The 19,253-nt window shown below is 43.9% G+C and overlaps 1 protein-coding gene across 5 annotated transcripts in view; it reads right to left on the bottom strand.

The window, feature by feature from the left end:
* The window catches only part of JCAD (junctional cadherin 5 associated), a 149,132-nt gene that overhangs the window by 36,774 nt on the left and 93,105 nt on the right, over window positions 1-19,253 (bottom strand). The window contains exons 1-4 of one of the 5 annotated variants that reach the window (XM_055275030.2): window positions 9,070-9,143; window positions 3,333-3,449; window positions 2,300-2,612; window positions 2,083-2,208 (exon numbers count right to left, since the gene is read on the bottom strand). The exons of 2 other annotated variants lie outside the window; for them this stretch is intronic. The gene's annotated coding sequence lies outside the window, so the exon portion shown is untranslated. Of the gene's footprint in view, window positions 1-2,082; window positions 2,209-2,299; window positions 2,613-3,332; window positions 3,450-9,069; window positions 9,175-19,253 lie in introns of those variants that run through there. 2 more of the 5 variants (XM_063637268.1, XM_055275034.2) reach the window with 2 other exon arrangements.

Raw genomic sequence — 19,253 nt, forward strand, 5'->3', positions numbered from 1 at the left:
CAAGCTTGGCCAACATGGTGAGAGCCTGTCTCCACTAAAAATACAAAAATTAGCCAGGCATGATGGCAAACACCGGTAATCCCAGTTACTCAAGAGCCTGAAGGAGGACAATTGCTTGAACCCGGGAGGCGGAGGTGGCCATGAGCCGAAATCATGCCACTGCACTCCAGCCTGAGTGACACAGCACGACCCTGTCTCCAAAAAAAAAAAAAGAAAAGAAAAGAAAAGAAAAGAAAAGAAATTAATGGCTTAGTAACAGAATCCTGGCAGCCTAGAACAAAGTCCCCAGGCTCACTGGTTCAACATCACACACAGGGTCAGCATCACAGTTAAAGTTAGCATTAGGTCTCACAACACTCAGTTTCTCTCTCTTACTATGCCGGGCTCTTTAAAATAAAAGCAAATTGCACTGTACTCCAAGTGGCCACCGAATACACTGAGGAACAGGCATGTGCAGCACACAGCTGGTTGTGCTACAGTCCATTTGTCAGAATGGCAGAGAAGACACAACCCTCACAAAACACAGATGTGGGCCATTTTCTTCCTGGGGCTGGATAGGTTGGTCCAATATGGCTATGTGTTTGCATGGTAATTATATTTAGCAAGAATACCTTTCAATCATAGTTAACTGATTCTTCCCTCCGCCCGCCCCCCAGCCCAATAAACTCTTCCTCTACAAACTCCAAGGAAAAACCTGAATTATAAACCCAGGATTGCAGCACACATGAAATCTAATAACATCAACTATTCATGACCATCTGTAATGTGCTAGATTCTGTACTGGCACACTTTCATTCATTCTATGCTTCCAGCAAACTTCTCGATGTAGACAGGAATGTCTCCATTTTCACAAGAAAACTGAGGCTGACAGTCCAAGGTTACACAGCTTGTGTTAGATCCATGGTTTGAACTAGGTCTGTCTAGCTTCGAAGTTCAGGCTACTAATTTAGGTTCACTCATCTATATTTTCTTCCTTAACATAAAAAAAGTTTCCTAGTTTACCAAATAATCCATACACATAAATAAGAAAAGAGAGAAGGCATGGTGGCATTAAAATTAAAAACCATGTATTTAAAAGGAAAAAAATTCTCCTTTATTCTCTAGGAGCAGGATGGCTCTTCTAGATTACTCTTCTCACACACCACACACACACGCACATACACGCACACACACACACGCACACACGCGCACACACACACACACAAGAGTTGATGCCTCACTTGACTATAATGTCTTGATGGTAACGCTAGTGTTAATGTTTAAATGCTCAGTAATATGATTCGCTCTCAAATACACCATGCAATTGCCTTGTGACCTTAACAGACCTCTTTGATCATTTGGAGTTTTGAGCTTTTCATAAATAACATGGGGTTATAATAACGCCTGCTGTATGAAAATGAAATGCATACAAACGACATCTATAATAAGTGGGAGATGAGTAACTTTAAAAAAATAAATTCTTAAAGAAAAAAAAGTCCTATATAGAAATAGCCATTCTTATCTGCAACATTAATAGAATTTGGACTTAATTTGAATAGAAAACAGCAAACCACAAATGGGTTTGGGCAAGGGAAATCTGGCAGAAAAGCAGGGGACTAAAGTGGATAGAGCGAGAACAGATGGGGGACCTGTAGTTACAAGTCCTTTCTATTGTAACATGCACGGGAGGCTGGCAGAGGGGATAAGAAAAAAAAGGAATAATAAGAGTAATTTTCAGGAGAAGAAGTACAATGGATTTTAGCCTCAGTGATGAGGATAATGATCATTCCATTAATAGAAATATAGAAACTGGAAATAATTGTTGGTTTGAGAAGATGACAGCTCATTTTATTTTGATTTAACCAACCTAGTCTCATAAAATTCTCTTTTCCCCAAATCATCATCAAATGGATTTTCATCAAAGATTAATTATTTGTCCTTCCAAAGAACCTGAATAAGACCACTTGCAGTGATCTTACTGCATGGCACCTTTTCAAAGTTCTTTAAATATTAGCTCTATGTTGTCTATTCAAATGGAAGGGATTATAGAATTAGAAAGTTGCTGTTAACGATCCACTGACATTGGGCATGGGGCTGGGTTACCTCCCGCTTCGCTCTTGGGATGAGTGTCTGTTTCTCCATGGTGCACGGTATTTATCTGTGAGCTGAATCAAGCCTGAGTCACCGCACAGGAGGAAAGCAGAGAACCCTTTGGGTCTCAGTCTTCTCCTGAAAGAGTAAAATGAGAAGGCTGAACTAGAGGTTCTTTAGGGTCCTTCTAGCTCTAGGAAGCAGCACCCTTTCTCTAGCCTATTCTCACCTGTGATGAGCAGCAGGCATCGAAGTCAGCTGCGCCAGGAAAAAAGTACAGCTTGTGGCCATGACACAGAACAGGGCTAAATAGGTCATCTGAAGACAGAACCTCTGACCTTGGCCTCATTAGCACCCATGCAGAGGCCACTCAAGAGAGTAGAGATAAATGGCCACCCACTGAGGAAAGGAGTGGGCTGGGGAAGGCAGGCCAGGAGCGAAACATCCAGCGATTCTCCAGCCCAGAGTGCGGGTGCTGCACGCTTACGCCAGCGTAAATTCACCAGGGCACTTGTTTTACATTGGAAGTGCCAGGCACTGGGCTGAAGAATATAAAGACAAATAAGACCCCGTCAGCACCCTCCCTTGCGATGCTATGGTCTAGGTGGTATTATTTCAATTATGGATCTTCTCATCACTAAAGGTTAGGACTGGCAAATGAATGCCATTTAACAGATACCATCTTCTCCTCCCTTTCCATTTATAAAAATAAGCATTTTAATTCTCATATTTACAGTTATAATGCTGAAGACAGTGAAAGGAAACAAAACATTAAGGAACTCATGAAATCAACCAGAACTCTTTTCCTTTTTAAAATTGGCCTAGAACACAAACTAAAAATTAACTTTAAAAAGAGAAACAAATATGCTATTAAAAAGATGATAAGCATGGTCACCCTCACCTGTAATCAAAGAAATGCAAATTAAACCAAAATGCCATTATTCACTTATGAGATGATTAAAGCTTTTAAAAAGCAATGCTTGTTGTTGGTAAGGCCATGAGGAGCTATAAGGGTTCTCCTGTTTGTGTGTGTATAAATGGTGGGGGGTGGGGGGTGCAGGCTATAAGTAAATGAAAATGAGTATTTCCTTTCTTAAAAGTGATTAGCCAGGTTCGCTGGCTCACACCTTTGATCCCAACATTTTGGGAGGCGGAGGCAGGCATATCACTTGAGGTCAGGAGTTAGAGACCAGCGTGGCCAACATGGTGAAACCCCACCTCTACTAAAAATACAAAAATTAGCCAGGCGTGGTGGCAAACACCTGTAGTCCTAGCTACCTAGTAGGCTGAGGTGGGAGGATCCTTTGAACCTGAGGTGGAAACTGCAGTGAGTGGAGATTGTGCCACTACACTCTAGCCTGGGTGACAGAGCGGATACTCTGTCTCAAAAAAAAAAAAAAAAAGAAAGAAAGAAAAGAATTATTAATATGTAACAAAATCTTTAAACATCTGAAACCCTATAGAATAATCTCACTTCTTAGGATCTGTCCTAATGAAATAATCAGAGATACACACTGTTTTATATAAGGATATTTATCCGAGTTTTAATTATGATAATAACAAAATTAGACTAAATGTCTAATTTAGTAAAAAAAAAAAAAAAAAAATTCTGGGCCAGCTGCAGTGGCTCACACTTGTAATCCCAGCACTTTGCGAGGCTGAGGTGGGCAGACCACCCAAGGTCGGGAGTTTGAGACCAGCCTGACCAACGCAGTTAAACCCCGTTTCTACTAAAAATCCAAGAAAAATTAGGTGCAGTGGCATGCGCCTGTAGTCCCAGCTACTCAGGAGGTTGAGGTGGGAGAATTGCTTGAACTTGGGAGGCAAAGGTTGCAGTGAGCCGAGATCATGCCATTGCACCTCACCCTGAGCGAGAATAAGGCTCCGTCTCAAAAAAAAAAAAAAATTCTGGTGTATCCATATAGTGGACTATAATATGTATACACATACATAAAATTATGTTTTCAGGTATACAACAGCACAGGGAAATGCTCGTGATACCATGCTAAATAATAAAGACAGGATACAGAACCCTAGATTCAATGTCATACCAAATTTGTTTATATACATATGTACTTGAAAGGGGAAAAAACACTGAAAAGAAACATACCAAAATGTCAGCAGAGGTGATGGACTCTGAGTTTTTGAAAAATTTCCTTATTTATACTTTACTGAATCTTATGATATTCTGTCATGAAATGTATTAGGTCCAATCATATGAAATTGTCATTTTGAAGGTCAAAAATAGTCAAATATTGGCAATTTCATATACTTACTATACTTAACTTCATATACTTAATATTAACTTAAGTATATATAACAACATATAAAATATACATATTATTATTATATAATTTAATATAACAATATTGTTTCACCAATCATCATTATTCATAACTTAATATATTAACATATAACTTAATTAAGTTATATATAACTTTCATCATCAGAAAAAAACTTTCATAAATGAAATGCTGCTTAGGTTAGATTACGAAAATGCATCTTTAAAAATAGGTTAGGTATTTGGAAGCCTCAATGACAATAAAAGAAACATTGAAGAAAAGAATAAATGAATAGTAAATCACATAAGGCTCTAGTATATGGTACATGTGCCTTATCTGCCAGAGAGACTCTTAACCTGTTTTCAGGAAGCCAAAATCACACGTGCTGCTGAAGATATCTAATACAAGGTTACAACCAGCATTCTAAAAAGGTCTTAATTAGACATTGTCACTCCTCTAAAAGACCTAAAACTTTTCAGTTGTATTCACTGACATTCCATGCTTAAGATGTAATTGGTCCCTCAGATTGTTGGCAGTTCAGTGTAAATATCTCTTCAACTGACAACATTTAGGTCTAATGCTATGATTAATATATAACAAAGTACTTTCTTTAAACAAGAGGTAAATCGCCAAGACATAAAACAAACCAGAATGGAGTATGTTGCTAACCAACACGTAGGTTTTTAATGCTTTCCACAGATTTTTTCCTAAGGGTAGAATTGTGTATTTTACTATGAACAATAGAATTGCTATTTCCCTTTCCAGTCTTAATTATTAAATAACGCAACAGTTCCAGTTGAAGTCCTGGGACACCAAGTTCTCACAGACTGCTATTACCATACCACACGTGTGATGACCAACTCCGCCAAGGCACTAAGTTGTTAAAATCTCACAAGATGTAAAAAGTCATACTTAATCTGTGAAGTAATCATTTCAGGAGGACATCCTTAGGTTTCTTTAAGGTGACAAAAAACAAATGAGTTGGAAAACTTGGGTCTAAGATCAAAAGGATCTTGGAACGTTAATCTTGCTGGGGTGGATTGGTATTAAGGTATTTGTTCAAAAAAAGAGAAAGAAAAAGAAAAAAGTCCCCAACATTATGTACTGAATTTTTTTCCTAAGTATTATCTCCTCTGACTCCTTTTTTTTCTTTCCACAACTAATGTGAACACACATACATGCACTTACAAACACACTCTTTCTCCTGTCTTCTCTTTCATCTCTAAATTCTGTGTCACACAATTATTGCTTTGGCTAGCAATATTTTTATGAGACCTTAAGTACCTCATTAACATTTCTGAAAGATTAGAAGTCATTAAGAAAGGACTCAAACTGGATAAGATTTTTAAATCTTTTGGAATTTTTGGCTATTTGCAAAAATAGCTGTAAAACATCATCATAGGTTAGAATTTTATTCCCTTATCATCATATATGTCAAGCTCCACATGTAAAGATACCTTAAATATTCCATTAAACTTACCCTTCTTTTGGTTTTGTTTTTAAATATCTTCAGAATTTAAAAAAGCCAAGGTTTTATCAAAGTGTTCGACTTAAATTATTTCATATAATCTTTACATTTTTATTTATTTCCTAAGTACAAAAGTCATGTAAAGCGATTTCAAAAGTAAACACTGCAAAACTCAGTGCTTAAGTAAAAAGGAAAAGTTCCTAGTAACCCCACAGTGCCAAAAGATAACCAGTAGCAACAATCTGGTTTCTGTTTCTCTAACTATTCTTCCTACACAGACAAGTTGCTTGCTTTTTTTTTTTTCTTTCCTTCTTTGCAATGTATCTTGGTGCTTCTTCCTAATAGTATCTAAATTCTTTCATTTACATACAGAAAAAACGAGCTTTACAGGTAAACTATAAAGACAACCAATAAGCCCAAAACTATAAGGATACTTCACGGTCTGATAACAAATCTGCCAGCCTATTGATTTAACCAGGCTATTCCCAAGCATACCTATAGAAAGGTGTTGGGAAAGATATTTCGTTCTAGATAATCCAAATTTTAAACAAGACATCTTCAATTCCAATCAAGAGAATTGAGGTTTTAGTATCTGGGGGAGGGGTTCCTGTATTTTTCTAAACACCATTTAGTGATTAAAGCATATATCAAAGCCCCACACCTCCCCTCCCTGGGCTGCTGGCGTTTGCAAGTCAGTGGACCTCAACATTCCTTCCATCAGCAGGCCCTTGAAACAAAGCACAAGAGCAAGGTTTTAATGAGAGATAACCCTTCTCATCCAAAGGCGGAAAAACAACATCTGTTAAAAACCCAAGTAAACTGCAGTAATGGGTTCAGCAATAGGCCCAGAGGACTTCAGAGAGATAGTCTTTGCTTATCAAAATAAAAACCACAATAGAACAATTGTTTCACTCCAACGCTCTGTGTTCTAAACTCTCTCCAGATTAATTAGCATGGAGTTTCGCCAAGCTCATTAAAAGAAAAACTACGGACTCCTAAGGATGACTGGTGTTTACTGTCCTCCCAAACTGGCCAGTGAGAACTTGGGGGAGCCACAGACTTCTGGGCTTTCTGTACTGATAACATTTCTAGGATTTATTTTTAAATTGCATGTTAAAAATTAGACTACAAGAATCTTTTTATATTTACTTTAAGTGAAAAAATTGGTCCTTATTTATTTTCCTTGTGTACCTCCAACCCCGTTACATTTTATAGCTGCCGAACAATAGACCACAGGCTTCTGGAATCTGTGACCACTCAATGAGCTATTTGATAACCCTGATGACTTTGTCAAGTCGTCCAGAGCATGTGGCCACTCAGGCCAAACTTCTTTTTTCCTGAAACAGGCTTTCTCCACCCACCCAAATCCCCTAATTCTCCTGGGCCTGCCAAGGGCCTGACCTTCCAGTCTCTGCAGCAAAGGGTGAAGTTTTACAGGAGGAAGGCCCAGCAGATTAAAGGCCTCTGTTCAACAAATATTTTCTCGCCCACTCCAGGCGGAGTAACAGTTTGTTACATGCTGCATGCCCAGAGTGACACTTAGAGACTTCAGGAAGCTTGTTAAGCTGGTGACTAAGAATTAGACACCTAATGTCAAGGTAAATAATTAAGTCCCAATCCACAGACGTTATGGAAAACCAAACCACTTTAACAAACTTCCAATTTCACACAAAAACCAGCACAAGTCCCATGAAACAGAATCTGCATATGATTTCCAAAAAAGCCTGTATGCATTCTTGCTTTGCTGGTGGTCTTAAAATTCTAAAATGAACTGACGTTCCCAAAGTTTTACGTGTACAGCCCATGACCCTCAGTTTACACCATGCAGACTGCCTTTTTTTGCCAGAGCATTTCTGGCTGCCTGAATCCTACCTATCAGGCCCCTTCCCCCAAATCCCTGTATTTTGCAACCCTAGCCCTCAATCTCTGGGATATCTATTCCTTGTAAATCTGAAAAGACAAAAGACCGGAGAAGGAAAACAAGTTGTGGGAGAAACATCACATTAAACTGTCAGGACAGGAAACCCTGGGAGTTGTGTGGTCTGCACCGCCCCACCCGTCTCCCCAAGACTAAGACCAAGCTACTAGATTTGGGGAGGGAATGAGGACACGGGAGGCGGGTGGAGTGCGTGCGGGAGTGGGAGAGTGGGTGTGGGTGTGGGGAGGTGATGTGCCCAAGCTAATTCCCCCAAGGCCTCTCTACTCCTGAAGCGTGTGGATGACCAAACACCAGGGCATGCCCAGGTAGCGCTGGCCTAAAGTTCTCGTTTTTATTTTTTTCTTCAGTAGTGAAATCACAGCTTCTTTACAAACGCCCAGAAGAATCCCAGGCGCTCTGCCTCTTGACGGGAAGCGAGAGGGGCGCTTTTAGCTGCTACTGCTGGGCCCCACTGTGGCCAGGGCATCCAGGCAAACCCTGGCTTTTGGGGGTGAACGGACCCCGACTGGAGATGGGGAAGCAGAGGGCGCCCGCGGAGATCTGAGCGCAGAGACCCTGGGTGGGCGGGTTCCAGATCCCATAAATGAGCTGATTAACGGGATTTACAGCACTCCTAGGCGGGGCTCCTGCCCTTCTCCCACCCCACGCGCAGCCGGGAGCCGGGCGGCCCAGGGCACTGGCTGGGAGGCAGCCGCGATTAGCGCCCTAATCCCCAGCGCAGACCGCGCAGAGACTGGAGCGGGAGCGGGAGCGGGGCCGCGGCGGGAGCCCCCACCGTCCCGGGCAGTCCAGACGGCCGGGGCAGCGTGGGAACTGGGACCTCGGGGACCCAGCGCGGCGGCTGTCAGCTCCGGGGTGAGGTCCGCGAGGTCTGGGCGCGAGGGCGCGGGAGGGGTTGGTGGACACAGGCTGGGGAGGGCGACTTCGAGAGGGGAGTGAGTGACCCCGGCCCCCGAGGCCCTCCGCGCGCCGAGGGGCGACGCGAGCGCTAACGCCAGCCGCGGCCCGCGGTGCCCGCCCCGGGACCCCCGCGCCCCGAGCTGGGCACCTGAGGGGAGGTGACGCCCCTCCCGGGCTGGCAGGCGCCCTCCACCCAGAGGCTGCGGGGCCAGGCACGGCGCGGGGGGCCCAGGCGGGGCTGCGACTGGGGGTGCGGACATCCCCAACCGCCGGGGTGGCTGGGACCGGAGCGACGTCCCAGCTGGAGAAGTTGGGGGGAGTGCGGGAGGCTGCGGGTGAGGCCCGCGAAGCGCCGTGGGAGCGGCCTTAATGGACGTTGGGAGCCAGGAAGGTTAGACGCCGGGACTTACCGAGCGGCTCCCTCATGCCGCCTCGCGCCGCCACCGCCGCCGCTCCGGCCGGCCGGGGACCAGCGCGACCCGCCCCGCCTGCAGCCGCCGAGGCCGAGCATGCCCGGAGAACCGCCGTCCGCCCCGCCCACCGCCCGGGCCCGCCCCGCCCACCGCCCGGGGCTGCCTCCTCTGCGCTGAGGGCGGTATCCAGGCCACGAGCTTCCTAAGCTTTTGGGGTCCGCCTGCGTGGGTCGCGCGGAAGGCACAAGTGGGCAGACCACCATTCCCTCTTTTCTTGTCACTTGGGTTTGGGCCACGTCAACCCTGTGGAAATGTCCAAAGACACACACACTCTCACAGATACACACAAAGCAAACCTATTCATATCACACAAACACACAAAGATGTATGCAAACACATTTATATACACCCACACATAGATGCACACAAACACACTCACATACAGGAAACAGGCGCACACAAACACATATACAGGACACACAGGTGCACACACACAGTCACAGACAAGTGCACACACACTCAAATACAGTGACACGCAGATGCACACAAACACACCCATATACAGTCATGCACAGATGCAGCCAAACACACTGACACATATACATACATACACGGGAACACAGTACGGCTATAGCACACACAAACGCACCCACATAACACATCGATATTATGAAGAGCAGAAAACAGTGATGGTGACAACAGCTTGGGATTTACTTCTTTAAAAAAAAAGTCTTAGAGTCTGGAAGCCACCTTCAGATCAGCTGGCCCATCCTCTCCTGTGGCAGAGGAGGAAACTGATGCCAGGAGTAGGATTTGCCTACAGGGCAGGGGTAGGAGGGGAGATAGGAGGAGGTCAGTGGGAGAGTTCAGACCAGAATGAACATTTCCTGACCCCAAACCCACTCCATATTTCTCTTACAGCGGGAAGGGGCAGAAAGATTAGACTGCTGCCTGGGTTTGCTCAGGGTGAACGTTTTCATAATTTTGGAAGGCAGACAGAAGACAAACAATGTGAAATATTGCTGATGTATTGGGGAGAGACAGGGAATGTTAGTTAAGTCCACCCAGACAAAACATGGATGGCACAGCAGACTGGTGACCTTGCCAAATGAGTTTTCAGAAAACTACTTAGCCACATCATGATTTTAGGACTGTATTTGCTGTCAGAACACCAATAACTAACTTTTTTTGCTCTATCACCACATCTGAGCCCTTCCTAACTATTATTTCTTTTAATCCTCATCACAGTTTGATGATGTGGGCCCCACTTTACAGATGAGGAATGGGCTCAGGGAAGGGCACAGATGGCAAGCTACAGAATCTAGCCCAAGACCCTTGCTCTGGACCACCAGAGCAAGGTCGTTTCTTTGTTCTCTTGAATCGTATGTTCCTCATGGTTAGTAGCAACGTATAATCTAACACAGCATAAAAGCTAAACACACTATTGCTGGAAAAGAACAAACAATGTAATTGAGTATTGTATTGTGCATTATCAGGAGTGCGTGGGAGGAAACCAGATGGCGGCGATGGGAGCAGGCAGCGTGATCAGGGGCTCGAGAACCAGATAGCTCAGGTCCCAGGCCTGGCTTCTCTGCCACTTTCTAGATGTGGTACTTTACTTCTGTTAGCCTCACTTTCCTCTCTAACAAAGTGGGGATAATGAGGGTTTGCATCTCATAGGAGAGTCATGAGAATTCAATGAGATGATGCCTTCTTATCACTTAGTTCAGGTACATGTAACAGTGAAGAAAATGGTGCTGGGCGTGGTGGCTCACGCCTGTAATCCCAGCACTTTGGGAGGACAAGGCAGGCAGATCACCTGAGGTCAGGAGTTCGAGACCAGCCTGGGTAAGATGGTGAAACCCCATCTCTACTAAAAATACAGAATTAGCCGGGCGTGGTAGCAGGTGCCTGTAATCCCAGCTACTCAGGATGCTGAGGCAGGAGAATCACAGGAACCCAGGAGGTGGAGGTTGCAATGAGCCAGGATCATGCCACTGCACTCCAGCCTGGGCAATAGAGTGAGACTCTGTCTCAAGAAAAAAAAAAGAAAGAAAGAAAAGAAAATAGTAGCTACTACCATTAAGACTTGCACAGCTACTGCTGTTTGACTTGGAGCCACCAGTGAATACTTTGAAGGACAAGTGGATTGTGGCTAGGGAGAGACACAAAGGCTGGGGAAATAGGATTCGACAAAATTTAAAAGATAGAAAAGGAAATGCAGAAGTTTTTTTTTTTTTCTGGGGAGTCGCAGTTATTAACAGCAGTGATATTACTTCTTGTCAAAAAAGCATCATTCAATGATGGATTGCTTCAATGACTTATAGAATTTCTGTTTCTCCTCAATTTGCCAACTCAATGAAATAACTTTGTCCTGGGGTGGAGCACCTCTATGTGCCCAGCGTGGTGCAGACACCTAGGGAGCCAAGTATTCCTGCTAGAACATTTATCAGCCGGTGAATTGAGATTAGGATGTGTTTCCCCACAGAACAATGTCATATTGTTGGGTTTCTAGGTCAACCCCATGGAAGTTTTATAATATACCTAAGTGCTGTAGAGTTGCAAAAAAACAGAGTAGAGTTGCAGTAGACCAGAAAACAACACTGATTCAATGCTAGGAGCTAAGCTAAACCAAACCAAATCAAGTTTAATAAGAAATTGTATTTTAGCAGAAAGCCTGGCAAAGGCAGACTCAATTAGGGGAATGTAATGGGATTGAAATACTGGAGATTCTAGAGAAGATGACTTCACAATTTCAAGATGCTTGTGGTTTCTTGACCCTGGGTCTTTATCCTAACATCCTCATTTCAAAATGTTTGGCTTCCGTCTTTCCTCAGTACTGATGTATCCCTAGCCCTGCTCTAATGTTTTCCTGGCATGACTAAGGCCATTTCAAACAAAGAAGCAGAATGAAAAGATGGGGAGAGATGATGGTGGTGAGGCTGTGGATGTGGGGAGAGGGGCAAGCAGAAAGGTGGAAAGCTTTTCTAAAGATCTGGGAATAGAATTAACAAAGAGGAAAGAGGGTGTATTATTCTGTTCCCGTGCTGCTAATAAAGACATACCCAAGACTGGGTAATTTATTAAGGAAAGAGGTTTAATGGACTCACAGTTCCACATGGCTGGGGAGGCATCACAATCACGGTGGAAGGCAAAGGAGAAGCAAAGGCACATCTTACGTGGCAACAGGCAAGAGGGCATGTGCAGGAGAACTACCTTTTATAAAACCACCAGATCTCATGAGACTTATTCACTATCACAAGAACAGCATGGGAAAAACCTGCGTCCATGATTCAATTACCTCCCACTGAGTCCCTCCCACAACACGTAAGGACTATTACAACCCAAGGTGAGATTTGGGTGGGGACACAGAGCCAAACCATATCAGATAGTAAGGTTGAAAAGATGCATGAGTATGAGCAGGTGATTAATTATAAATGTAGGAAGATAATAAAGATAAAAAGTAGTGAGGAAAATCCACTGGGCCAGTTTCCACACCGGTCACCAGTACATGGACAAGGGATGGTGGGCAAGACGTGAGAGAAACCAGCCTAACCTCCTAATCCCCTTATCCCTACCCACTCCCACTTTCCTGCAATTTGGGTCTCTTGCTTCCACCTACTTGATCTTGGGAGATATAAACACAGGAAAAAAAAAAAAACTATCGCTTATGTGATGTAAAATATAAACTATGATTGAAAACAGCATTTAACATGAAGCTGTTGGAAGTCTGGCACAGCCCTGGGAGCATGTGCCAGGATCCAGCCCCGGATGCCCAATGTCCCCACCTTTCTTGAGTCCTGGAGAAGGGATTTCACAGACTCAGGAAGGAACTTGGATTATTGAGTCATTGGGCAGATGTGCAGTAACCAGAGAAATAATGCTTAACCGCCTGCTTAAAGAAAGAAAAAAAATGAAAGCCAAGATCTTGTTTCTCTAACTTACTGCCTGTTCAAGGACCTAGAGCAACCCTCCTCCCTCCCTGCTTTAGGGCCCTTCTCTGTAGACTATAAGGTTTCCTTTAGCTGATTTAGATATTGATTTTGTTTTTCTTAGTCTGTAAAGACACTACCAGTTCTCATTTTTTAAAAGATTAATGCTCTTTTAAAAAAAAAAAACTTTGTTGTCTTCATTGACACATAATAATTGTACATATTTGTAGGGTACAGTGTGATGTTTTGATGCTTGTATACATTCTGTAATAGTTAAATCAGGGTGTTTTGCATATCCATCTGCTATAGTTTGAATATTTGTTTCCTCCAAAACTCATGTTGAAACTTAATCCCCAATGTGGCAGTGTTGAGAGATGGGATCTTTTTTTTTTTTCAAGATGGAGTCTTGCTCTGTCGCCCAGCCTGGAGTGCAGTGTCGCGATCTCGGCTCACTGCAACCTCCGCATCAGGGTTCATGCAATTCTCCTGCCTCAGCCTCCTGAATAGCTGGGATTATAGGCAAGCACCATCGCGCCCGGAAAATTTTTGCATTTTTAGTAGAGATGGGATTTCACCATGTTGGCCAGGCTGGTCTCGAACTCTTGATCTTGTGATCTGACTGCCTCAGCCTCCCAAAGTGGTGGGATTACAGGTGAGAGCCATTGCGCCGGGCCCAAGAGATGGGATCTTTAGGAGATCATTGGATCATGAAGGTTCTGCCCTCATGAATGGATTAATATATTCATGGATTAATAGATTAATGGATTAATGGATTAATGGGTTATCATGACGGGGAACTGGTGGCTTTATAAGAAGAAGAAGAGAGACATGAGCTAGCACGTGGGCATGCTCAGCCCCTCACCATGTGATGCCCTATACCACCTTACGTTGACTCTGCAGAGTCCCCACCTGCAAGAAAGCTCTTACTTGATGCAGCCCCTTGACCTTGGACTTCTCAGCTGTAAGAAATAAATTTCTATAACTGTAAGAAGTAAATTTATTTTCTCTTATAAATGACCCACCTGCAGGTATTCTGTTATAAGCAATGGAAGGACTAATACACTATCACCTTATACATTTACCATTTCTTTATGTTGAGAACATTCAAAATCCTCTCTTCTAGCAATTTTGAAATATACAATACACTTGTTAGCTGCAGTTACCCTTCTGTGAGATAGAACACCAGAACTTATTCCTCCTGAATGAAACTTTGTACACATTGACCAAAAAAACCCCACATTCTCTTTTTTTTTTTTTTTTTGAGACAGAGTCTTGCTCTATCGCCCAGGCTGGAGTGCAGTGGCGTAATTTCGGCTAACTGCAATCTCCGCCTCCCGGGTTCAAGCAGTTCTCCTGCCTCAGCGTCCTGAGTAGCTGGGATTACAGGCGCTCGCCACCACGCCCGGTTAATTTTTGTATTTTTAGTACAGACGGGGTTTCACCATGTTGGTCAGACTGGTCTTGAACTCCTGACCTGGTGATCCACCCGCCTTGGCCTCCCAAAGTGCTGGGATTACAGGCGTGAGCCACCGTGCCTGGCCAAAACCCCACATTCTCTATAAAACCTTGAGGTCTCTCTTGTTGGCTTCTTTTAGAAAGTCAGGCAATGGTGGTTACACGGAAACTGGCAAGGATCTCGTGAGGATAGAGAGTAGATTGGTGGGTACCAGAGGCCGGGAAGGGTGGGTTTGGATAAAGAGAAGCTGATTAATGCATACAAATATACACTTAGAAGAACTAAGACCTGGCATTTGATACATCAGTAGGGTGTCTATAGTTAACATTAACCAATTGTTCATTTCAAAATAGCTGGAAGAGAATACTTTGAATGTCCCTAGCATAAAGAAAAGATAAATATTTAAGGTGATGGATGTCCCTATTACCCTGGTTTGATTATATGAATTTATCAAATTATTATATGGATCCCGAAAATATCTACATCTAATATGTATTAAATAAATAAATAAAAAGATGCCAAACTGAAAAAAATCTAGAAAGGATTTTATGTCAACAAGTGCTAATAAAACTTGTTTTTAGTTATTGCTATGCTTTATATTAATTCACAGACTATACTGCATAATTTTTTTTTTTTTTGACATGAGCTCTCACTCTGTCATTGAGGCTGGAGGGCAGTGGTGTGATCACAGCTCACTGCAGCCTTGACCTCCTGGGCTCAAGCCATCTTCCTCCCTCAGCCTCCTAAGTAACTGGACTATAGACACACACAACCATGCCCCGCTAATTTTTGTATCTTCTGTAGAGACGGGCTCTCCCTGTGTTGCCCAGTCTGATCTTGAACTCCTGGGCTCAAGCAAAGTTCCCACCTTGGCCTCTCAAAGTGGTAGGATTAGAGGCATAAGCCACCATGCCCAGCCCTGCATAATTATTATTATTATTTTTTTTTATTATACTTTAGGGTTTTAGGGTACATGTGCACAATGTGCAGGTTTGTTACATATGTATCCATGTGCCATGTTGATTTCCTGCACCCATTAACTCGTCATTTAGCATTAGGTGTATCTCCTAATGCTGTCCCTCCCCCCTCCCCCCACCCCACAACAGTCCCCGGAGTGTGATGCTCCCCTTCCTGTGTCCAGGAGTTCTCATTGTTCAATTCCCACCTATGAGTGAGAACACCTGCATAATTATTTTTAACCAAGAACTAGAAATCTGTTTCTCAAAGTCTGCTCCATGGACCACCTACACCAGGATCAACTAGGGGAGGGAGAGTTGACTAAAGGCCAAATTCCTGGGCCTCATCAAACCGATGCAATCAGAATTTCTAATTTCTACCATTGAGATCCTGGAATGTGTACTTTAAGGAAATGCCCAGGTGATTCTCATATACAGTAAAGTGTGAGAAGCAGGGATGGAGCACAATAAATAGAAATGATGTGTGTCAAGAGAGGAATGGATTGATTGACACATATTTTACAGTGCAACGACAGTAGCTGTCGACATCATTGTATGATGATGGAGAGTCACATAGCAACGTCCTTCACTAATCAAGTGCGTTAGATGTTTACTGTTGGCTTAGAAGATTTGACGCTAACTGAAACAAAACCTACAATGCTGGGGACCAAGAAGAGAGTGACAAACAGTTTTTCAATCCTATACCTCCACTTCGAGGAGATTGAATCTGCATGGTTACTGCATGAGAAAAATCATTTCTAATTGTTTGCTCTCCTCGTGTCAGCTTGTTCTCACATAAAGCCACATATTAATGGAAAACAACTCTGTTAACGCTCACCGTAGCAAAGAGCTGCTGTTTACTAGTGGTAGACGGACATTCCAAGCTTCCCCCTGCCTGCAGTTTATAAAATTCTTTGCCAAATTCATAAAGAGACCTCTTGAGCGGCGGTGCCCTCCAGGGAATGGCAGTGGCTGTCAGGGATCCCGCTGGTACCAGGGGGATGCCAATGTGGCTTCAAGCAGATGGGTGTGGCCAGCACCAGAGTGGTCCAGACGTGGGCACCCCTTGGGCTGCCTCTCCCACCATTCCACACCAGCTAATCAAGAATGAATCAAAATTAGCTCAAGCATTTTTTAATCCCATATGACTTTTTGTTTTTAAAATGGGAAATAGGCTGGGCTCCATGGCTCACACCTGTAATCCCAGCACTCTGAGAGACTGAGGCAGGCAGATCACTTGAGGTCAGGAGTTCGAGACCAGCCTGGCCAACATGGTGAAATCCCTTCTCTACTAAAAAATATGTGCTTGTAGTCCCAGCTACTCGGGAGGTTGAGGTACAAGAATCACTTGAACCAAGGGGGCAGAGGTTGCAGTGAGACAAGATGGCATCACTGCACTCCAGCCTGGGCAACAGAGTGAGACCCTGTTTCCAAAAAACTGAAAAATAAAAATAAATGGCCAGGTATAGTGGTACATGCCTATGGTTCCAGTTACTCAGGAGGCTGAGGTGGGAGGATTGCTTAAGCCTAAGAGTTCAAGGCTACAGTGAGCCATGATCATGCCACTGCACTCCAACCTGGGCAACACAGCAAGACCCTGTCTCAAAACAAAAAGAACCATGCGAATAACTATGAACTACATTAATTGTAAAAAGAATGCCTCCATTTGGGAAGAGAATGGTGTATCAGGCTTTTATTAAGTCAGTGATGCCTAGCAATACATAAATGACATCAAGGTGGGAGGGAGAGATGAGAACTACCTTTTTTTTTTTTTTTGAGACAGGGACTTGCTCTGTTGCCCAGGCTGGAGTGCAGTGGCACGATCTCGGCTCACTGCAACCTCCACCTCCCAGGATCAAGCGATCCTCCTGCCTCAGCCTCCCTAGTAGCCGGGACTACAGGTGTGTGCCACCACGCCCAGCTAATTTTTTGTATTTTTAGTAGAGACAGGGTTTCACCATTTTGGCCAGGCTGGTCTCAAACTCCTGACCTCAGGTGATCCGCCCACTTTGGCCTCCTAAAGTGCCGGGATTACAGGCGTGAGTCACCGCAACTGGCCAAGAACTATCTTTGTTTTAATGTTTCTTACATGCCAGGCACTGGGCTAGGCCTTGACTTATGTCCTTTGATGTACAAAAGGGTAGCACTTACTAGCAGGGTTGTATGGTTTTGAAGTACAGTCATGCATCACTTAATGATGAGAATACGTTCTGAGAATTGTGTTGTTAGGTGATTTCATTGTTGTGCAAACATCCTAGAGTGCATTTACACAAACCAAGGGGGTGTAGCCTACTACATACCTAGGCTACGTGCTATAGCCTATTACTCCTAGGCTGCAAAGCATGCAGCAAGTGACTCTACTCAGTACTGCGGGCAATTGTAGCACAGTGTTATTTGTGTACCTAAACATAGAAAAGGTACAGTAAAAATACAGGATTATAATCTTATGAGACCACCATCATAGATGTGGTCCATGGTTGGCTGAAGTATTATGCAGTGCATGACAGTGGTCTTCTAGTTAAGTGTAAAAGGATGTACGGCCGGGTGCGGTGGCTCAGGCCTGTGATCCTAGCACTTCGGGAGGCCGAGGCAGGTGGATCACCTGAGGTCAGGAGTTTGAGACCAGCCTGGCCAGCATGGCAAAACCCCATCTCTACTAAAAATACAAAAAATTAGCCTGGCATGGTGGCAGGTGCCTATAATCCTAGCTACTTAGGAGGCTGAGGCAGGAGAATTTCTTGAACCTAGGAAGCGGAGGTTGCAGTGAGCCAAGATTGTGCCACTTCACTCCAGCCTGGGTGAAAGAGCAAAACTCCGTCTCAAAAAAAAAAAAAAAAAAGAGGATGTAAATCTCCTATGAAAGAAAACTTTCCATTTCATTAGTCGCCTGCCTTCCTCAAACTCCCATCACACATGGAAGCTGCTAGTGCAGTACTGCATTTATCAGGGTATATCTTGGATTTGCTTACATGATACTTGGTTCAGCTACTGGATTCCGAATACCTGATAGAAGACACCATTCATCCCTGCTCTGTGTTTTCTTAGTTTGGGCTTAGTTTATTTATTTGGCCTTCATTAATCACAGTGCCAAACTAACAGCCAAGGTTACTCACACCTCCCCTGTGATCCAGAGCCTGCTCTCTCAACCACCTCCTTATCTGACTCTTTCACAGCAAGCCAATATTTTCCCAGCCCTGAATCAACCCAGGGCTAGGTCCCAGACAACTAGGGATAACTGTGTCCCAAAGCCACTGGAATTATTCCAACTGGCCAATCCTAGGCTCTTTCCCTTGTCTCTCCTTGCCTTTCCTGTGAAAATCCCAGTAATGGCTGTGGCCAAGGCCTTCTCACTCCTTCCTGCCTCCTGATCAGCACTGGTGCTTACCCCAGGCTTTGCATGGCCTGAGGTGCCTCTTGTTTATAGGCCAACTGTGAGTAACTTTAATCTTTGCTTTCAATAGCATTGGCCTCTCAGATGTCACTTAGTCACCTTTATAAACTATGACCCAGGCATAAATCAGTTTCTCCGTGGACCACAGCCTAGCACCATAACTTTGGACAGGTAGATGAAACATGTCTGTTGAATAGAATTTTTGAATACCTCTGAAGTGGAAATGTTTGCTTCAGCTCACATTGTGGGAATCCTGAGTGGGGAATCTTCACCACAGGACTGGGGGCCAAAGCATTAGCTGAGGACTGGGGCTGACCAAAGGAGTGAGGCAAAACGACCAGAATGGCCAGGCACAGTGGCTCATACCTGTAATCCCAACACTTTGGGAGGATGAGGCAGGAGGATTGCTTGAGCCCAGGAGTTCGAGACCAGTCTGGGCAACATAG

This window comes from Symphalangus syndactylus, chromosome 4, assembly GCF_028878055.3.
Source record: "Symphalangus syndactylus isolate Jambi chromosome 4, NHGRI_mSymSyn1-v2.1_pri, whole genome shotgun sequence".
NCBI classification, from domain to species: Eukaryota; Metazoa; Chordata; class Mammalia; order Primates; family Hylobatidae; genus Symphalangus; species Symphalangus syndactylus.